Source organism: Bos javanicus, chromosome 20 (assembly GCF_032452875.1).
Source record: "Bos javanicus breed banteng chromosome 20, ARS-OSU_banteng_1.0, whole genome shotgun sequence".
NCBI lineage: Eukaryota > Metazoa > Chordata > Mammalia > Artiodactyla > Bovidae > Bos > Bos javanicus.
Window position 1 is genome coordinate 6,184,231 of NC_083887.1, and position 21,705 is coordinate 6,205,935.

Sequence of the window (21,705 nt, forward strand, 5' to 3'; positions counted from 1 at the left end):
GCTCCCTTGTTCGTTTCACCTATCTTGACTCTAGGTTCTACCCGGTCCTACACAGTGTTAGATTTAACTGGGCTCCAAGTACTAGGACTTTCAAGTACAGCAGTGTTCCTCACAGTGGGGTCCTCAAACGACTCGCATCAGATTCATTCACACTGGGGTGTTGTTCAAAAGAGAGGTCATGGGCACCAGCTCACAACAACTGACTCTTTTCTTTACACTTCTTTCAAGAATCTCCCCAGGTCATTCCTGGAATTGCCCCACTACCCTTATGCCCACTGACATTCATTTGGAGAATTAATGTCAAATGATTGTTGTACAAGAATCAGATACCACTCAACACAGCCCTAAGGGCCCAATAGCTTCTGAAAACATGCTTGTAGGATGGTGATTTCTGAAAGCAGAACCTCCTGCTTAGATCATCTGGGGGTTGATGGCTTTCCCCCAGACATTCTTATTATCGTCAAGAGACTTTGGGAACAGATTAATGAGCGCTCTTTCAACTGGCTCCAAAGGATCTTGGTTGAGAACTTCCTGGACAGAGACCCCACTTCATCTCCCAAGTCTCCAAGATCTCCCAAGCGCTTGTTTATGGTTTATTGAACTAGTCTCGATTCCTGAGTCTGTAGTTACTTTGTCTTTTTAAACCTCTTCTTGTAAAGTGACTCTAGAAGCCTGCGCATAATTACAAATGATTCTTTGTGATCTCTAGGCACTTCACATCATTATCAATGGTGTCAAGTGTTTTGAAAGACTTACAGAGGTAATTCCCTGGTGGTCCAGTGGTTAAGACGCCATGCTCTCACTGATGAGGACCCAGGTTCAACCCCTGGTCAGGGAACGAAGATTCCACAAGTTGCGTGTTGTGGCCAGAGAAAGGCTTGCAGAAAAGTTATTTGATGACTCTTCTTTCTCATGAGGGAGGGGAATTTTGGTGAACCCTCAAGAAAATTGCGATGGCCTATGCTTCAGCCCCATCCTGGCATCCTAATGGCCTTTACCCACCCCAAGAGAACTAGATATTCTTTCTGAATGGCCACACTCAAGACTCCAGAGACCACCACACCAACTTCACTCCATCTTGGTCTGCTCCCATAGTACTCTGGGCTGATTAGGCAAAGTAACTATTAGTGAAAACAGTTACCAGATTTACATAAAACATTAAAATAATTTTTTAATATTTCAGAGGTTTTCTTAAAAAAAATCAGATGAGTTAATGAATCTCAAAGTACTAGACCTTTTTTCTTCATAATCAGGCAGATAACTTTATTAGTTTCTTCTACAAGACAGTAACATCAACTTTTTTAAACAAAAATCTCAGATCATTTGAGAGGCCAAATAGATCCAAGGAAGGAAGATGATAATTAGACAGTTAAATAATCAAAAGGCACTGCAGCACCACCTAAAACCTACCTCCATGGTGGTAGTAAGCTAAGGAAGATTAAGCTACAGTGAAATAATTTCATGTTAGTGCTCCAGATTATAGAGCAGAAACTGAGTTTGCTTTCCAGAAGACTATGGCACAGGGGTCACTTGGGAACAAGTAGATATTTGGCCAGGAAAAAAGGTCAGACCAAATAGGCCTGCTCCAGCCTTACAGGGATTTAGCAGCCAGAGTTGGGTTCAGGCTGCCCCAGGCTCTTGCTCTAATTTAGTATAGACTTTAGAGAACTTGTCTCATGTTGGGGTGTGGGGGCTGAAGCATTCACATGCAAAGTAGTCTGAGCTTCCCCAAACACGTTTACACACCCTACAACAAGCTTTCCAAAGTCTCCCATCTTGCAGCAGCTGAGCTGTAGTTAAAGCTGCAAGGCTCACAGGATCAAAGAAGCCAGGAAGAGACAAAGCAAGTAAGAAATCCCAGAAGCTAATCTCAATCTAGCTTTCTCCAATGTATCTGGTTGGCCAAAGAGTTCATTCAAGTTTTCCCATAAGATGTTATGGAACAACCCAAACAAAATTTTTGGTCAACCCAATAGGAGAAACGCTCATATAACTGATACGGGATGTAGAAAGCTATGCTGAAACAAGCTGGGTCTTCTGCTGGATTTTTCATCAAATACCAAAGGAAAACAAGGGGCGGGGTCCACTTTATTTATTTATTTATTTTTAATCCTCAGTTATTCTATTGTAAAGGGATATAGCTGAACAGATAGGAGACAGATTCCCCATTGTGAATTTTCCTGATGGCTTCTACAAGGACCATGGAGATAGGGATCGCCTGTATTTTGAAGCAATGCTTCATCTTATCCTCCTGAGGTACAGTTTTGGTGACTACTACTGCTTCAAAGCATGCATTGTTAATGTGAGAAATGGCTGGAACAGAAAAGATTCCATGAGTCAGCACAGCATAAACACAACTCCAGGGGAGAGAAGTTTGTCAGCTGCATGGCAGATTGAACCACAGGTGTCAGCCATGTGATCCACTAGGAGAGCCACCCAGGCCTTCACGTCGCCCACCAGCACCATGCAGTCCACTTCATCAGCCTTCCTCCATTCTCCACATTCAACCAGTCTGAGACAGAAGGCGCTCTCTTAGCTCCTCCGGCATCAGGTGAGATAGTCATGGAGTTCCTCCACTTAGACATCTTCTCCCTTATCCACTTAAGGACGGCTGACTCTGCAAATAAATTTTCCACTGGAATATCAAAAGTTTGAGGAGCCTGCAGGTCCCTGGTGGTACTATGACCCTTGTCTACTACAGAGATCATTTTGCCACAAGCTTGGCTAATATTGGAGCCCAGCTCTTATCCTTCTTATTCTTCCAGACATAAGTAGGAAGCACAGGCTTACCGCAGTAACCCAACTGGCTGAAGCAATCTTTGCAGGCATTATTCATAACCAAAATTTCCATTCAATTAACTTGATTTCACCACAGCCACTCTGAACAATGTAGACATCCTTTCCACGCACTTTTTCACCGATTTCCACATAGGTCTGATTGCTGAATTTCACAGTCACCGCCTTGACTAGCCACAGGCCCAGGGAGGGCAGCAGTCTTCTGGGATAGGTCCTGGTGGGAGCTGCTGAAGATTTTGATATTCGGCATCTTGGCCAACTGCCCTAAGCCCTCTTTGCTTAGTGATCGCTCCTGCTGCCGAGACCCAAATCAAATTGGCCCAGAGACTCAGTACTAGGCACTTGAAGTTTCTACTCTGTCATCTTCCATTCCTGCCTTGTGTGCAACTCTAAACTGTCCCAGGATTAGACAAATTAAGACTGTCCAGTCTGCTTCCTAAACACCTCTCAGAAACATTCCCTCTTCTGGACTCTCAAAATCTCTTCCTTAGTTCAAGTCTCACCATTTTCCATCAGCATCATGATGACATCCCCTCAACCGATTGGCTGTCTGGGTCTTACTCTGCTCTGCTGAAATTATTCTTTCTTAAAAGTAAATATGATCACATTACTTTTGCTAAAATCTCCATCAGTTTCCCAATTGTCTCCAAGGAACATTCCAACAGCACTGCACCATGCTCAGGCTTCTCCTGGCCTGGCCCAGTCTCCTCGGCCCGCTTGTCTTACTCCTGCCTTCTTGCCCTGAAAACTCATCCCGCTCCTCTCTGCTCCATCCACCTACCCAGCTCCCCCAGCCTCCAGGCCCTTCCTCCCTGGGCTCCTCACCCCTCCCATCCTTCCCCCTCCCCCTGTGCTACCTGAAAACCTTCTAGATGAGCCCGTCTCCCAAGTTCTGCTCTTTGGTAAGACTCGCATGTGGCTATATCCTCTTGGAAAGGCAACTTGTAAAATTAACATGCATATATACTTAGAGTCTACTTCTGGAAATTGTTCTGTATTACCTATGCACTCCTCACATAAGTGCTCAAAGATATTCATTAAATTATTTGTTATAGCAGCAAAAAACAAAATATAAATAAATAAAAAGGGGGATAACCATTCTGTCAATAGGCAGCTGATTATGTATAAGCAAGTAATCATAACAATAAAGGAGATCAACACATCCTGATATAACATGGTCCTCAAGCTACTTACCTAAGTAAAACAGTATAATATGCTGTGGGGATGTTATTATATGACACCTGTACTGATATTCACAGGTAGACCCTACCAACGGCTTCCCTGGTGGCTCAGCTGCTAAAGAATCAGCCTGCAACGTGGGAGACATGGGTTCAATCCCTGAGTTAGGAAGATCCCCTGGAGAAGGAAACAGCTACCCACTCCAGACCCTACAAAAGGTGGGGCCTCTGAGAGGGAAACTCAAGGATTGGAAAGAAGACTTACTTTTACTCTAAACTATTTTGGAGCTGTTTCTATTTTTTTCTGTTTGCATGTTTTTCTTATGTAAAAAATAATAATGATGAACGAGTGAGATCTGATAAACCTTTCACAGGCATCAGCTTCTCTGAGAAGCTTGCTTTAATGCCCCAGGGTAGAATGAATCACTTCTCAGTCTGAACCTTATACATCCATCTATTGGTAAGTACTTTATCCCAACCAAGAGTAATAACTGGGCTCTTTTTCTCCAAACCCAGGACTCCCTAAGAAATCTGTGTCTGCTTCATTCCTGTGCTTGCAGCAGCCAACCTGGGCCTAGGCCTGGCACTTAGAGCTTGCCATTGGAGTGATCTGAGTTCTTAAGCTCTTACTGGGTGGGGGAAGAAATGACAGCAAACCTGTTCCCTGCGCTCTGGTTGCTGGCAGCCTTGACCCAGAGGACAATTCAGATAATTCGAATCCTAGATATGGGAAACAGAAGGCATTGCTATAGGCCAAACATCAAATTAATAATAGAGATATAAGAGCAGACTGAGAGCAGTGACTTAGGACAAGAATCCTCCGTACATTATTGACCCTTTAGAGGGTCAGGAGTGAACACAGGGGCTTCTGGAGACCTCGGCTCTGTGGTTAAATTGGAAAGCAGCAATAGTGATTAACCCTAGAGTAATTAATGCTGGCCACGTGCCAGGCAATACTAAGAATGTACTTGCCCATCTTGTTTAATCCCCAGAATTACCCTAATAAAGGTATTATCCTCTCTTTGCAGTTGAGGGAACTGCTGAGAGGAGACAGTCAGAAATGATAAGCAGCTGAGCTGGGCAAGGAAGACAGGTCTGGTTTGCTCGAGTGTCCACTGTCAACCACTCCTAACGCAGAAGGACATGTGCCCAAGAAAACAACAACTTTGCAACAGCCTTCTGAGTCATCTTTTCCTGTTGCTCCCACTGGACAGATAAGAACACTGAATTCCACAAGGAGAGAGTGACTCAGCCAGGTGATATGGTGATGGTGACCCATCACCCCACAGCAAGTTCGGCAGGACAGAGGGCGTATAAAATCCACTCATGAGCTCCCACTGCACTTACAGTGAAATCAGCCCTCAGAATTGAAAGCAACATAATTCTCTGTTCCTGTATTAAAAAATACTGTTTGGTTAGACATTCCTGTCCACGTTTAAGCAATACTGACCATCAGCAAAGATAACTTAGCTATGTGCTCTAAAAAAAAGACTTGCTGATGGAAGAGAAATTTGTGAACCAATTGAAATAACTTAGATAGGAAGACGAACAGCAAGACTCACTATAAGACCCTCTTTCCAGTGTGTTCACAAATTCAAGGCATAAACAAGTCCACACTGTAAAACTCTGCTTAATCCCAACTAATTCTTTGCCTGGTAAAATCAGCCTTAAAACCATCAAACCCAGGCCCTAAAACTCTATAAATAGCCTGCCCAAACCTCCACCTTCTGGGATCTCACTAAAACTCTTGTCGAGGTTGTGCTCTCATCTATTGCAGTGGGTCTAATAAACTTAGCTTTGCTTGATCAATGTGCTTTCTGTTTCATTTGGGGGTTTCATGGTGGTTTTTCCAGGGAATGTAAAGTCGTGGCTTCTCTCACCATAGCTCTTTGAACTTCAGCCACAGAGGCACTTGGTCAGTTCTTTGATCCTACCATGCTTCCTCTGACCACAGGGCCTTTGCTCGGACCACTCCTTTTGTCTGAAATATTCCCATCCACTTTCTTTACCTGGTTAGCTCCTAAACTTCTTTCAGATCACCTCACTTGTCATTTCTCCAGGAAAGTCATCCTTCGCTGTCTCTATGAATAAGGCAGACCTCCTTGTTATTTTTGCCTACAGCCACTTACCTTTGCTTTTTAGCACTTACTCCTGTTGCCACTTTACTTTAGGTTTTGGTTATTTGATTACTGTGTCTAAATTACCCTCTAGAATGTAAGGTCCCTGTGGGTAGGTACTGTGTCTGTTTTGATCACCCACCCACTCCCTTGCACTTTAGCTTGAATAGGTGACAGCAGAATTCTTGGATAAATGGATGCTACTTCTAATAAAACCTCATCATTGTGCATATGTATCAATGAATCTGTGCGTGTGTGTGTGTGTGTGTGTGTGTGTATGTGACATGTTTGTAGCATAAACTTAGATCAGGAGACATACAGGAATCCCAGGACATGGGAATAGTAACACCATTAGCAGCAGGGAAAAGGGGTAAGTTTAGAAGATACCTCAACGTCTGGGTTTGGCATGGAACCTATCTGCATTGAGATCAGTTCAGTTCAGTTCAGTCGCTCAGTCAATTCCGACTCTGCGACCCCATGGACTACAGGCTTCCCTGTCCATCACCAACTCCCAGAGTTTACTCAAACCCCTGTCCATTGAGTCAGTGATGCCATCCAACCATCTCATCTTCTGTCATCCCCTTCTCTTCCTGCCCTCAATCTTTCCCAGCATCAGGGTCTTTTCAAATGAGTCCGCTCTTCACATCACATGGCCAAAGTATTGGAGTTTCAGCTTCAACTTCAGTCCTTCTAGTGAATATTCAGGACTGATCTCCTTTAGGATGGACTGGTTGGATCTCCTTGCAGTCCAAGGGACTCTCAAGAGTCTTCTCCAACACCACAGTTCAAAAGCATCAATTCTTTGGCGCTCAGCTCTCTTCACAGTCCAACTCTCACATCCATACATGACTACTGGAAAAACCATAGCTTTGATTAGACAAAACTTTGTTGGCAAAGTAACATCTCTGCTTTTTAATATGTTTTCTAGGTTGGTCATAACTTTACTTCCAAGAAGCAAGGGTCTTTTAATTTCATGGCTGCAGTCACCATCTGCAGTGATTTTGGAGCCCCAAAATAAAATCTGTCACTGTTTCCATTGTTTCCCCATTTATTTGGGAAAGTGATGGGACCAGATGCTTTGATCTCATGAATGTTGAGTTTTAAGCCAAGTTTTTCACTGTCCTCTTTCACTTCCATCAAGAGGCTCTTTAGTTCTTCTTCTCTTTCTGCCATAAGGGTAGTGAGGTCTTTAAGCATTTTTTAATTTCATGTGGTGTCATTTGCATATCTGAGGTTATTGATATTTCTCCCAGCAGTCTTGATTCCAGCTTGTGCTTCATCCAGACCAGCATTTTTCATGATGTACTCCGCATATAAGTTAAATAAGTAGGGTGACAATATACAGCCTTGACATACTCCTTTCCCAATTTGGAACCAGTGTGTTGTTCCATGTCCAGTCTAACTGTTGCTTCTTGACCTGCATACAGATTTCTCAGGAGGCAGGTCAGGTGGTCTGGTATTTCCATCTCTTTCAGAATTTTCCACAGTTCATTGTGATCCACACAGTCAAAGGCTTTTGTGTAGTCAATAAAGCAGAAGTAGATGTTTTTCTGGAACTCTCTTGCTTTTTCAATGATCCAACAGATGTTGGCAATTTGATTCTGGGTCCTCTGCCTTTTCTAAATCCAGCTTGACAACCTAGATACCCATCAGCAGATGAATGGATAAAAAATCTGTGGTACATATATACAATGGACTATTACTCAGCTATTAAAAAGAATGCATTTGAATCAGTTCTAATGAGGAGGATGAAACTGGAGCCTATTATACAGAGTGAAGAAAGTCATAAAGAAAAACACCAATACAGTATATTAATGCATATATATGGAATTTAGAAAGATGGTACTGATGACCCTATGTATGAGACAGCAAAAGAGACACAGATGTAAAGAACAGGCTTTTGGACTCTGGGAGAAGGCAAGGGTGGCATGATTTGAGAGAATTATGTATATTATCTCAAAAACATGTATATTATCTCTGAAACATGTATATTATCATATGTGAAATAAATTGCCAGTCCAAGTTCAATGCATGAGACAGGGTGCTCAGGGCTGGTGCACTGGGATGACCCTGAGGGATGGGATGGGGAGGGAGGTGGGAGGGGGTTCAGGATGGAGAACACACGTACACCCAAGGGCTGATTCATGTCAATGTATGGCAGAAACCACCACAATATTGTAAAGTAATTAGCCTCCAATTAAAATAAATAAATTATTTTTTAAATATATAATAAATAAGCAATATATTAAAAAATAATAATAAATCTATCTTGAACATCTGAAAGTTCACAGTTTACATACTGTTGAAGCCTGGCTTGGAAGATTTTGAGCATTACTTTGCTAGTGTGTGAGATGAGTGCAATTGTGCTGTAGTTTGAACATTCTTCCGCATTACGTTTCTTTGGGATTGGAATGAAAACTGCCCTTTTCCAGTCCTGTGGCCACTGCTGAGTTTTCCAAATGTGCTGGCATATTGAGTGCAGCACTTTCACAGCATCATCTTTCAGGATTTGAAATAGCTCCACTGGAATTCTATCACCTCCACTAGCTTTGTTTGTAGTGATGCTTCCTAATGCCCACTTAACTCTGAATTCCAGAATGTCAGGCTCTAGGTGAGTGATCACACCATCATGATTATCTGGGTCATGAAGATCTTTTTTGTATGGTTCTTCTGTGTATTCTTGCCACCTCTTCTTACTATCTTCTGCTTCTGTTAGGTCCATACCATTTCTATCCTTTATTGTGCTCATTTTTGCATGAAAATTTCCCTTGGTATCTCTGATTTTCTTGAAGAGATCTCTAGTCTTTCCCATTCTATTGTTTTCCTCTGTTTCTTTGCATTGATCACCAGGGAAGGCTTCCTTATCTCTTCTTGCTATTCTTTGGAATTCTGCATTCAAATGGGTATATCTTTGCTTTTCTCCTTTGCTTTTTGCTTCTCTTCTTTTCTCAGCTATTTACAAGGCCTCCTCTGATGAACATTTTGCCTTTTTACTTTTGTTTTTCTTGGGGATGGTCTTGATCCCTGACTCCTGTACAATGTCATGAACCTTCGTCCATAGTTTTTCAGGCACTCTATCAGATCTAATCCCTTGAATCTAGTTGTCACTTCCACTGTACAATCATGAGGGATTTGATTTAGGTCATACCTGAATGGTCTATTGGTTTTCTCCACTTTCTTCAATTTCAGTCTGGATTTGGCAATAAGGAGTTCATGATCTGAGCCACAGTCAGCTCCCAGTCTTGTTTTTGCTGACCGTATAGAGCTTCTCCATCTTTGGCTGCAAAGAATATAATGAATCTGATTTTGGTATTGACCATCTGGTGATGTCCATGTGTAGAGGAAGAGGGTGTTTGCTATGACCAGTGAGTTCTCTTGGTAAATCTCTGTTAGCCCTTGCCCTGCTTCATTCTGTACTGCAAGGCCAAATTTGCCTCTTACTCCAGGTATTTCTTGACTTCCTACTTTTGCATTCCAGTCCCCTATAATGAAAAGTTCATCTTTTCTGGGTGTTAGTTCTAAAAGGTCTTGTAGGTCTTCATAGAACGTTCAACTTCAGCTTCTTCAGCGTTACTGGTCAAGGCATAGACTTGGGTTACTGTGATATTGAATGGTTTGCCTTGGAAATGAACAGAGATCATTCTGTCATTTTTGAGATTGCATCCAAGTCCTGCATTTCGGACTCCATATCTAATCCAGTTCCTCTGACCAACCACCTAATGAGAGTTGAGTAGGTTTTGGGAGAACCTCAAGATGCTTCCCTTCAACTCAGGCTAAGTTGGAAAGTTACCAGCTTCCCAGAACCTTGCTCACCTGCCCACTGTCCAGGGATGGGCAGACAGATAACCCCTGGGCTTATGTTGAAGCATATAAGGACTTTTGCTTGGTTAATTGGTTGATTGTTTGAAGACTTTACTTTCTAGAGAAGTTTTAGTTTCACAGAAAAACTGAGAGGCAAGTACAGAGAAGTTTCACATACCTCCTGCACAATCCCCCCTGTTATCAACATCCCCCATCAGGGCAATATATTTGTTTAAATCAATGAACCTACATGGATATGTTGTTATCATCCAAAGTCCAGAGTTTACCTTAGGGTAAACTCACTCTTGCTGTTGTACATTTTATGGGCTTTGACAAATGTACAATGACATGTATCCATCATTATACTGTCATACAGAGTAGTTTCACTGCCCCAAATTACTCTGTGCTTCACCTATTCATCCCTCTTTCCATCCTCAAAACCCCTGGCAATCCCTGATCCCTTTTACTGCCTCCATAGTTTTGCCTGTTCCAGAATGTCGCATAGCTGGAACCCTGCAGTATGTAGCTTTTTTCAGATTGGCTGGTTTTTTGTCTTTTGTTATTTTGCTTAGTAATTTACATCCAGAGATCCTCCAGACCTCTTGACAGGTTGATAGTTCATTTGTTTTTAGTGCTGAATAATATTCTTTTGTCTGGATATGCCACAGTTTATTTCCCTACCCACCTACTCAGGGATATCTCAGGTGCTTTCAGAGGCACATAGGTTTTAACTACATGTCTAACTAGCTTCTTGGTTGAAAACCTTTCTCTTATCCTTTAAGCTGGAAACACTAAAACTAATTCATTGTAAAAAATATATGTACTATTTAAAAACAAAGGAAGTAATTCACTTTGTTTTTACAACTTTATTGAGGTGTAACTGATAGCTAATAAACTACACATTTTAAAAGTACAGCATGACAAGTTTTGACAGAGGTATGCATCTGTGAAACTGCAAATATCAAGATAATAAATACATCCACCTCCCCCCAAATTTCTTCATATTCTTTTATAATCCATCCCTTCCTTTCCTCCTCCACACACAATCACTGCTCTGCTTTTTGCCCCTATATATTAGTTTGCACTTTTATTGCAATTTTTTAGTTAGTATTTTATAGAACTTCTCTTTTGTCCTACAATTGCCAAAAAAAGTGTGATAGAAAGCAGCAAGGGTACCCTGGAGTATTCCTTCTTTGGGCAGCAATAAGGTAACCCATGCTTCTCCTGAGGGTACTGAAGCCCAGTATGCAGGGGAAGGGGAGTAGGGGGATGCAGAGGGCCAGCCAAGGGAACTGTACTGATTTCTGTGAGCAAGTAATCCCTTGGAACATAGGGACCCAAGAACTTAAGCCAAACACTGGACTCAACGAACTCTCCTTTGCCCAAAAGGGCACCACAGTTACTTAGAAAATTCTGAGTTTGATTTAGTTTCAAATCCTAGTTTGGTAACTCAGACAGTAAAGAATCTGCCCACAATGCAGGAGACCCAGGTTCAATCCCTGGGTTGGGAAGATCCCCTGGAGAAGGCAATGGCAACCCATTCCAGTATTCTTGCCTGGAGAATATCATGGACAGAGGAGCCTAACGGGCCATAGTCCATGGGGTTGCAGAGTCGGACACAACTGGGCAACTAGCTAACACACAGATTGATTTGAAGGAATGAAAGAAGGTGCTCCATGTAGAAGACTGACCAATAAGGATGAAGTGGAATCGACACTTCTAGAATGGGTCTTTCCTAGGTCCATTTTTAATTTAACAATAATTACCCTTGCATTTCATTTCAAAAGCTCACTAAGAATTTAGGGAGGGAGGCTTATCCTAAAATTACTCTGGCAACTGCCAGCAGAGTAATTTACAGGCAATTTAAGACTGTATATTTCCATGATGCTCACAGGGAAAAAATAAGGTATTGATGGTTGACACACTTCCTTGGAGAAGGCTGTTAGAACTGAGTCCTTTCCAAGCACTTCTCAGGAGCCTTCAGACCCCAAAGATGAGTCACACTCTGCCATGTGCCCACTGGATTTGTAACTAGGTTCCCCTTTAAAAAAAAAAAAAAAACTCACTGACAACCTAGAGGGGTGGGAAAGGGTGGGAGGTAGGAGGGAGGTTAAAGAGAGAGGGGACACATGTGTACCTGTGACTGACTCGTGTTGGTGCATGGCAGAGGCCAACCTAACTTTGTGAAGCAATTTTCCTTCAATAAAAATAAATAAGTTGGGGTGGCAGACTATGCGCACTGTCCATACACTTGTGTATTTCTCAGTGCTCCCTGTAAGGAAACACCCCTCTGTGCTTCAGAGGAATAAGCAGTTCTTCACCAAAAGATAAGAGCACCAATTGGGCAGAACATTTTCTAGCTTTGGGCCTCTTAATAGCAGTAGCTGTAATAAGAGCCAACGTGAGGACTTATGAGCAGGTGTCTGCTGAGCTCTTTTACTTGCATTGTGTTGTTAAGTCCTTACAATGATCCTAGAAGATGAAAACAAGTATTATCCATGTCTTGCACAAGAGAAAACAAAGCTCTGTGAATTGAAGTGACCTGTCTGAAGTCCCCTACTGTGTGTATAGAAGCTGGATTTTAAAGCTGGGTCTATTTGCTGATGGGCTTCCCTGGTGGCTCAGTGGTAAAGAATCCGCCCACCAATGCAGGAATTTGATCCCTGATCCAGGAGGATCCCACATGCATTAGAGCAACTCAGCTCATTGGCCACAACTATTGAGCCTGTGCTCTAGAGCCCGGGAACCACAACTATTGAGCCCACATGCAGCAGTTATTGAAACTTGGTGCCCTTGACCCTGTGCTCTGCAGCAAAAGAAGCCACTGCAATAAGAAGCCTGCGCAATGCAATGAAGAGTAGCCCCCGCTTGCTGCAACTAGACAAAAGGCCATGCAGCCACAAGGACCCAGCACAGCCAAAACCAATCAATAAATAAAATTATTTTTTTAAAAAAACTCACCTCCCAATGCAGGAAATGTAAGAAACCTGGCTGGGTTTGAAAACTGGCTGGGTTCAATCACTGAGTCAGGAAGATCCCTGGAGAAGGGCATGGCAACCCACTCCAACATTCTTGCCTGAAGAATCCAATGGACAGAGGAATCTGTCGAGCTACAGTCCATAGGGTCGCAAAGAGTCAGACATGACTGAAGTGACTCAGCCGCATAGCACACATTTGCTGACATGTAACCTTGAAGATACTTGTCTCCATTGATTGAAACATGTGTGCAGCAGATACTGTCAGTGTCCCAACCAAATGCACCCAGTGCTGTTCAGAACTGCCTCAGAGGCTCACCCCACACACACCGTCCCTCTCCCCCATGGGCCTGTTTCTGCCCATGGCCAGGACTTATAGCCCTGTTCCTTTGCCTTTGAGCAGGGTAACCTCCGCAGTGTAATTCACACTCCAGTCTTCTTCATTGGACCCAACTAGACTTTTCTGGAAATCACATCTTTGCTGATCTTTCCCTGCCCATCCTGCTTCCTTTGCTCCTGCCCAGGCTTCAGGAGAGATCACATCCTCAGTCCATCACCTGTATAAGGAGCCCCTTCTCCAGCTCTGCTTCTAAGGCACCAACCTAAGACAAAGTTTCTCAGTGAAGGGCGAAGGTAAGTTTACTTCTCGGGAAAAACCTCTTCTCTCTGGCCCAGCTGGGGCTCAGAAGTAATAGGGGCCCTATGGACGGTGACAAGGTGAGTTTATAGGGTGCAGTCCAGTAGGGTCATCACCAAGGGTGGAGGCATGCTCCAGGCTCAGATCTCAGTTCTCGGAGTAAAAAGTGCACGTGGCACTTGCCTCACAGAGATGTGATAAACATGGCAGGGATGAACATGCATCAGGAATTTTAGTGAAGGAAAGTGTGTTTCCTTCCTCTCCCCTTCCTATCTTAATCTTAAGTATTGAGCAGAATTGTTAAAACGTTACCCCTAAGTTGGACAAAATAACATGATGTTAACAGATGCTAACTGACCTCTTTTGCCTCCAACACCTAAAGTTGGGCTGATGGGCTCCAATCAGGGAAAGTTTGAAATCAGACTTTTGACTATGGCCCAGAATCTATTGCCCAACTACAAAATGCCTCAGGAGGTGGGGTATTTCTGAGATTAACCTGGAAGATCTCAGGTTCTGGGTCTGGGAGCCTTTGGGATCCTCATGACGAGTCTACGAACATGCTCATTCAGCCAACCCATCTTTCAGTTCAGTTCAGTCACTCAGTAGTGTCTGACTCTTTGTGACCTCATGGACTGCAGCACACCAGGCTTCCCTGTCCATCACCAACTCCTGGAGCTTGCTCAAACTCATGTCCATCAGGTCGTTGATGCCATCCAACTATCTTATCCTCTGTCATCCCCTTCTCCTCCTGCCTTCAATCTTTCTCAGCATCAGGGTCTTTTCCAATGAGTCAGTTTTTCCCATGAGGTAGCCAAAGTATTGGAGTTTCAGCTTAAGCATTCTTTCAATGAATATTCAAGACTGATTTCCTTTAGGCTTGACTGGTTTGATCTCCTTGCAGTCCAAGGGACTCTCGAGTCTTCTCCAACACCACGTTCAAATGCATCAGTTCTTCTTTACTATCACTGCAATTCCAAACCACCCTTAGAACCATCTCTTCTTCTCTGTCCTCAGCTTCAGCGTGCAAACACATTTAAGCTTGATTCAACGCCACATCTCAATTATGGGTAAAGTGTCATTCCTTCATGAATTCAATTAACAGACACTTACTCCAGGTCTACTCTGTGCCAATGTCTAGATTCTGGGGATACAGGGTGAACAAAATGGAACCCACAGCCCACAGGCAAGTGAGGGAGTTCATATTTGAGCTGCATGAAGGTGCTGTTCTTCCATATGTACATATGGTTCCCTCTACCTCCCCTTGTTTTTGGCTGAACTATACTCACCCTTCAAGCACGTACTCATTTATCACTGCTTCCTCCTCAAAGCCGCTTCTGACATTTCCCCCACCAACTGGTAACCCTTCACTTAATGTCCAGAGTCCCTTGTTCTTCCCTTTTCATAGCCTTTATTGCATGCAGGGTGTTAAGGTGATGTGTTTATAGATAGTGAGCTCCCTGAGGGCAGAGATCATGCCCTTCATTCACCTACTTGTTCTTCCCTGTCTTCATTCTTTGAGGAGCCAGGCATGTGCTAGATACTAGGGTTTGCAGTGGTTCTTTGCAGGCTAGCTCCCATCCTGGCCTCACAGCCCTCATTCCATGGGGAAGGCAGGCAAAAGTAACTCATCTTCAGATCCCCAAACTCTAGCAGAGGCCCTGATGACAAGTGGTTCCTTTTTAAGTCCATAAAGTGAATGAATGAGAAGGTCAGCAATTTCTTTTCTCTCAGGAGAGGACTATAGGGGAGGGGGCTAAAGTTATGTTAATAGAGAATGCAATGAACACGAGTAGAAATCCGACAATTGTCTGACCAAATCCAAAGTTCTCTGAAGGAGTGATGCCTCTTTGGTTTGGGCTGCATAGACTAGGGGTCTGAAACTCAGGCACTTACGGGGCCCCAGAAAGTCATACGCACATGCAACTTGCTTCAGGTACAAGATCATGGTCTTATACCGCCCATTTTTGGAGGCTGTGCTCAGCAGGAGAGTGGATCCCAGTTGACATGAAACTCCATTTCTCAGCTACTTTATCTTTTTTCCTGTAGAAATGTGGACCATGTCTCTTCCAATTTCTTAACAGAAGCCAAAAATTTGCAAAAATTTTCCAAATCTTTGGCTCCAATCCAACCTCCAGACTTTCACTACATAGCTGTTTTAAAGAGCCAGACCACAATAGCCTATAGACAATCACTTGTAACTTTGAGTACTAATTCACCCCCAAATCAAAGTCACACTCAAAGAGACTTCTTTGTAGTTAATGCTTCATGCCTGAATAAACTCAGAGGGAAAAAGGAAAAAAAACTAACAGGAAAAAAAAAAAAAAAAACCAGGAGGAACTGGACAAGGCTGAGAAACTGAGTTCTTTTGAACAGGATATTCTTAGCAAGACCTCCCCACCCCCACCTTGTAAAAGCCCCAGGTTTGAGGTACAGGGCCGAGGTTTAGAGGGAGGATCAGGCCTGGCATCAATGATCTCCCCAGATGGCCAACTCAAAGCCATTAGAGCAAGGGCAGTCCTTCTGTGTTTGCTATAGGTCGTTTCAATGAAGAGGAGCCTACTAGGGTGCAACCGGAGAGCTTCCTGGTCAGAGGGCTAAACAGTATTAATTTACACAGGCCCACAAACAGGCCAGGCACTCTCCATCCTATTGGGTTACATGCAAAGCACAAATAAACTTCCTGGACTGACTAACAGAGGAAATTGGGAAGGAAGGAACAATCTATCAATTATCAATAGGCAGCTAGCAGGAACCTGACAAATTAAGCAGTTAACACTGGTAATAGAGATGAAAAGAAAACTATAGGATTAAAAAAATTTCCTCCATGATGCAACAGATGAAAGAAATAGGCTGCTTTGCTTGCAACCACAATAATGCTCCAGATCAAGTAAAAGAGAAGAGGAGCAGAGGAAAGAAGTGTGCCGTGGGTATTTTGCCTGGCTGCAAGCATCTGTATATACCACCTGGGGAAATGGCCTTCCCTCTGAGAAGCTGCCTCAAGCAGGAAAGCATGGTGTAGCATTTACCAGACTGCACAGGTGGGGTGACGGTGGGTGATTTTAGGTGGGATTGATTCAGTGACTCGGGAACACCAAATGAAAACACGGTCCTTTCTCAGTTCTGTCTCAATCTGGTGCTACTGCCCTTGACCACCTTCTTGACCCTGCAGATGTTGCTCATTGACAAGAGGACACAAGTTCACAGCCTTCCGCAGGCAGCTGGAGCCAGCTAGAATGTCAGACTTTTATATCATCTTTGTGAGCTTCCCGGGTGGCTCAGATGGTAAGGAATCTGCCTGCAATGCAGGAGACCCAAGCTCGACCCCTGGGTCGGGAAGATCCCCTGGAAAAGGGAATGGCTACCCACTCCAGTATTCTTGCTGGAGAATTACATGGATAGAAGAACCTGGCAGGTTCATGAAGTTGCAAAGAGTTGGACATGACTAAGTGACTTTGGTTTGTGGTATTTATTTTTCTAATTACCTTGTTCATATCCCAGGTGTCACTGCATGTCCATTGAGTGGCCATCTGCAGGCTTTTGGAATAGATTTAGCTGCCTTTTTAAAAGTGAAGTGATTTTTTAAATTATAGTGAGGAAATCATAACACCTAGTTACAGGGAGAGGATCATGAGATGTTGAGTCCCCTACCAACTCATGCAACTCTTGGAAATGGCTTTGGATTTTCCACTGGGTCTATCATTATATGAAGGACTGACATTACTCATCTCCAAGGACCAACCAGAAGGACAAGATAGGAATTAAATGCATTATTTCATGAAGCTTCTCCAGTTCCTTTGTGAGATACATGATATCCTGGGGGACCCATTTTAGAAGTGAGGAAACTGAAGCACAGAAAAGCTAACTAACTTGCCCAAGGATACACAGACATGAAAATGTGGAACCTAAATTGTCCCTGGGCCTGAGTGACTCAGAACACAAGAGGCAGGATAACCTGGCTGTCTTTTGAGTCCACCAATATATTTATCAATCTCAAGGATCTTCTGAAGATTCAGTGAGAGAAAGCCCAGGGCTCAGTGCCTTGCTCTGCAGGATGTATTTAATCAATTCCCTCCTCCCTTTACACTGAACAGGGCTAGAGGAGACTTTCAAGGTCATGGTCTCAACTTCTGCGTTTTATTGAGGTTCCTAGATAGGGTTAAGGGACTTACCAGGGTCTTGCAGCAAGTTGCAGTGAAGTTGGCACTTTGGGTTCAGCTCCTGGCTCCAACCAGATGTTCTCCACCATTCCTCCAGGACAGGACACCCACTAGCCTTCTTGGTGGTACCTGGCTACATGTCCCAAGGTTAACAGACTACTCGCAGTGCTTCGGAAGACACAAGTCTGACCCCAGTCCCCTCTGACCTTATCATTCAACAGCTATTCATGGAGCACCTGTCATCTAGGTGCTGAGATTCGCAGACCAAGGCCCCTCTATCTTGGATTTCTGATCTAGAAGTGAAGGCAGACATTAATCAAAGGATTACCCAAAGAAATACACAGTTAGAACTGTTTCATGTCCTGTGAAGGAATAGTTCACAGAGCTGGTAGAGTGTATGCCTCTTTCATCCATTTGACAGACTACCCATTCCTACCTCTCTGTCTTCCTTTCCAACCAGTCTCCACGTGACTACTGCATTAATCTAACTAAATCCCAATTCTGATGTCACTCCCAGCTTTCAAAGCCTCAGTGGCTCCCCACTGCCCAGTGAGCAGAAATGTAAATGCCTCAGCCTGGCAATCAAATCTTCCGTGAGAAGCCTCCAAACCAGCCTTCCACCTAACCCCATTCACAGAGACAAGAGCCAGGGTTTCCTGCCACACTACCTTTGTCTTTAATGGTCTATGATATCCGTGATGCCTTCTTCATGGAAACCTCAACACACCATCCCCCAAAGCCTGTTTATAAAGGCCTCCTCCTCCTCCATGTGGCTCTCTCTTTACCCCTCGCTTCCATCGGTCACCTGCAGCACTTGGCTTCATCTTTGTCTGAGAACCCGTATGCTCCTGTGCATCACAGTTACATGGGGGCCCTTCTTATGCTTCCAACTTGAGTACCAAGTTCCTTAGAGTGGGACAGAGATAGCAATGCTTTATTCATTTTTTGTGTGTTGTTCATTGTATTAATACTACAATCTGTGTTCAGTAAGCATGACTCAAAATCAATCGGTGCTAAACCCCTAGAGATACGGGTTATACTCAAACAATAAAATACAAATTAGTTATCCTTTGTTTGAGTATAACTCCTATCTCTAGCCTGCCCTGTAGTAACAACTGAACTCAGATTGTGCCTACAAAACCAAGGCTGGAGACTAAGAACAGAGTGAGTGAGACATGGCCATCGTGCTTGAAGAGACAAAGCCTGCAGGGAGATGAAAACCCCCAAGCACATGATAACTGCCAGGGTGATAAGCACAGATGAGGAATAGTAATAACAACAGCCTGCACCCACGAAGTGCTTTCCGCATGCTAGGACTGCGCTGGGCTCTTCACATGCATAGTATCACTCAACCCTCAGAGCAATCCTATGAATTCAGTTCTTCCTATTTCTCTTTTATATATAAGGGAGCTATGCTGACTTGCATAACGTCCTAGTTGGGGATTGCATCCGGTGGTATATTACTGAAGCCCCCCAACCTCCCTGTGGCAGGGAGTCCAGGGCTGGGGCATTGACACCCGGAAGCCATCAGAGACCAGGTGCCTCCTGTCTGTCCGCTCAGCCACTCTCAGAGCGTGACCTTTATCCTCGGGTTGTCACCTTGTGGTGGTGAGACGTTGGATCCACATCCGGTCAAGCATCTACAGTCTAAACGGGGAGTAGGGAAAGGGCAGAGAGTGAAAGTCTCAGGCCAGTTAGTCTGCCCCCTTTTCAGGAGTTTCTAGACAGCCCAACCCTAAACTCCATCCACATGCCATTGGCTAGAGTTATGTCATTTGAGTATTCTTAACCGCAAGAGAGGCAGGAAATGCAGATATAAATGGACTCATTGCCAGGCTAAACAAAACTAGAATTCCTTAAATAAGAAACAAAGGAGAGAAGGGATATTGGGTCAGCAGTGAGCCCATCTGCTAGCCTACTTTCAAGCCTGAACTAGTGGTGAACGAGTAGACATTTAACTGGTTGGAGGTATAGATGAGGGGACAGGAGAGCTCTGATGTGTACCATTTGCCAATTTCTATGGTGTAAATCCTTTCATAATGGGTCACGTCAAGCTACAAAAATGACTGCACACAGTTGACAGATTTCCTGAAGATTTAGCAATCAGCTCTCATGAGCTGGTGCTAGCCAACTCCAGAACATCATGGACTTGAACTTGCCCAACTCCAGGTAAGCACTCTGTGCCATGCTTCCCTAGAGTTACACAAAGAAGGGACATAAAGTGTGCCCCTGCCACCATGCAATTTTCAAACTTTGGAAATCTGCTGAGGAAGAGAATCCCTCACAAGACCAGATGCACTGAGTGGTTAAGCAGCAAGAGACAGTGAGAGCTGCCCCCTTCCAGACAGGTACGTGACACTCAGACCTGAAGCCTCTAGGAGCATGGCAGGGGGTGGGGGTGGGGAAGTGGTGAAGGAATGTCACACTAAAGAAAAACGTGGGTGCTCTTAAGGAACTGTTGGGTCTCAGGGCCTCCAGAGACTCCAGGCAGAAGGCTTGATTAAGGAAACTGGTGCCTGAAACTGAGAGAAAAGAAAAAGTTTTCTTTACTAATCTTCTTTCCTATCTGTATGCCCTGGTGGCTCAGATGGTAAAAAATCTGCCTGCAGTGTGGGAGACCTGGGTTTGATCCTTGGATTGAAAAGATCCCCTGGAGGAGGGCATGGCAACCCACTCCAGTATTCTTGCCTCAAGAATCCCCATGGACAGAGGAGCATGGAGGGCTACAGTCCCTGGGGTCACAAATAGTTGGACATGACTGAGCGACTAGGCACACACACGCCTGTATGCCAGTGGTTCTCAACTTGGGGTGGGGGGCGCAGGGTGGATCAGCCTGCTCCCCAGGGACATTTGTCAATGTCTGGAGACATTTTTGGTTGTCCCAACTGGAGGAGGAAGGTAGTGTGGCTGGCACCCAGTGGGCAGAAGCCAGGTGTGCTGCTAAACACCCTACAATGTAAACATAGCACCCATCACTTGCCAAGGAAGAACCATGTGACCCCAGATGTCAGGGTGAGAAATTAGCCAACATTGTTGTCTATTTGATGATGGCTATACCATTTTGCTCTTTGAGTTCTGTGAGTCACAGAAAAGACTTATTTTCTTACTTTCTTTCTTCTTTTTTTTTCTTTTGGTGCTGATGGGAAGGAAGGCCTTGAGTGGGAAGGACGCTGTTTATTATTCAACTCTCACTTCCCCAGCAGGGAAAACCCTGTTTATACAAAACATCAAAGGTCGCTGCCACAGATATCAATTCCATATTGCATGAGCCTTTGCCAAATCAAATTAGCTTATTTTCCTTGATATTAAGTTTGACAAGCAAAAAGACTGTGAAAACCAGAATTCCAACTGGGTGTGCCTCTGTAATTTGGTACATTTTCGTAGCAAGGCGATTCCAACAGTAGCCTTATTCTTCAAGTCAGGATTATGTTACTGTCTGTATTTATCTTGTCTGGAAATTTACCTCATTGTATCCTCCATTCCTTCTAATATTCAAATTCTTCAGGAATGGGACAGAGGCAGTCAACACTGTTTGGACTGGCAGAGATGTCCATGGCGGTCAGCCGGGTGGTGACCAGGAAGAAAGGAACCCCAGCTTTGCGTGAAACCCACTATTAAGACAATTTGGTGTGACGCAGTGGTGTATCAGCATCTGTCGCAGTCAAAAGGAAAAGCAAGAAAGAAAATATCCCCAAGCCAGTTACTCTTAATGGTTTTGAGTTCCGGAAAGCTTTGAAAATCTGATTAAAGCTGTGATCTTCCTTCTGCAGACCTGTGCTCACATGCCCAAATTTGGCACAAAATCTTGAATGTTCACTGGGTTTCTGACACTCCACGGAGGAGCCCCCTGCCTGGTTTATGACACGCTATAGGCCAATGTGTGTTGTAAGAAAAGAGACTGAATGTGACACTAGACAGACACAGTCATGTCCTGGCCCTTCCTTGGCATGACCTTACATCCATGAACTTAACCTTGCTTCCTGGAGTCTGAGTTCCCTTTACTGTCAAATGGGCACTAACATCTCCTTGGCCAGGTGGCCCCAT

General features: G+C 44.0%; 1 non-coding gene and 1 pseudogene across 1 annotated transcript; one reads left to right on the top strand and one right to left on the bottom strand.

Annotated features, from left to right (window-relative positions):
• Window positions 1–765: 765 nt before the first annotated feature.
• Window positions 766–838, top strand: TRNAE-CUC (transfer RNA glutamic acid (anticodon CUC)). Its single transcript has one exon. It is a non-coding gene; the product is annotated as a tRNA-Glu (tRNA).
• Window positions 839–2,118: 1,280 nt separating this feature from the next.
• On the bottom strand, window positions 2,119–3,669 carry LOC133233342 (ribose-phosphate pyrophosphokinase 1-like; annotated as a pseudogene).
• Between the last annotated feature and the right edge of the window lie 18,036 nt (window positions 3,670–21,705).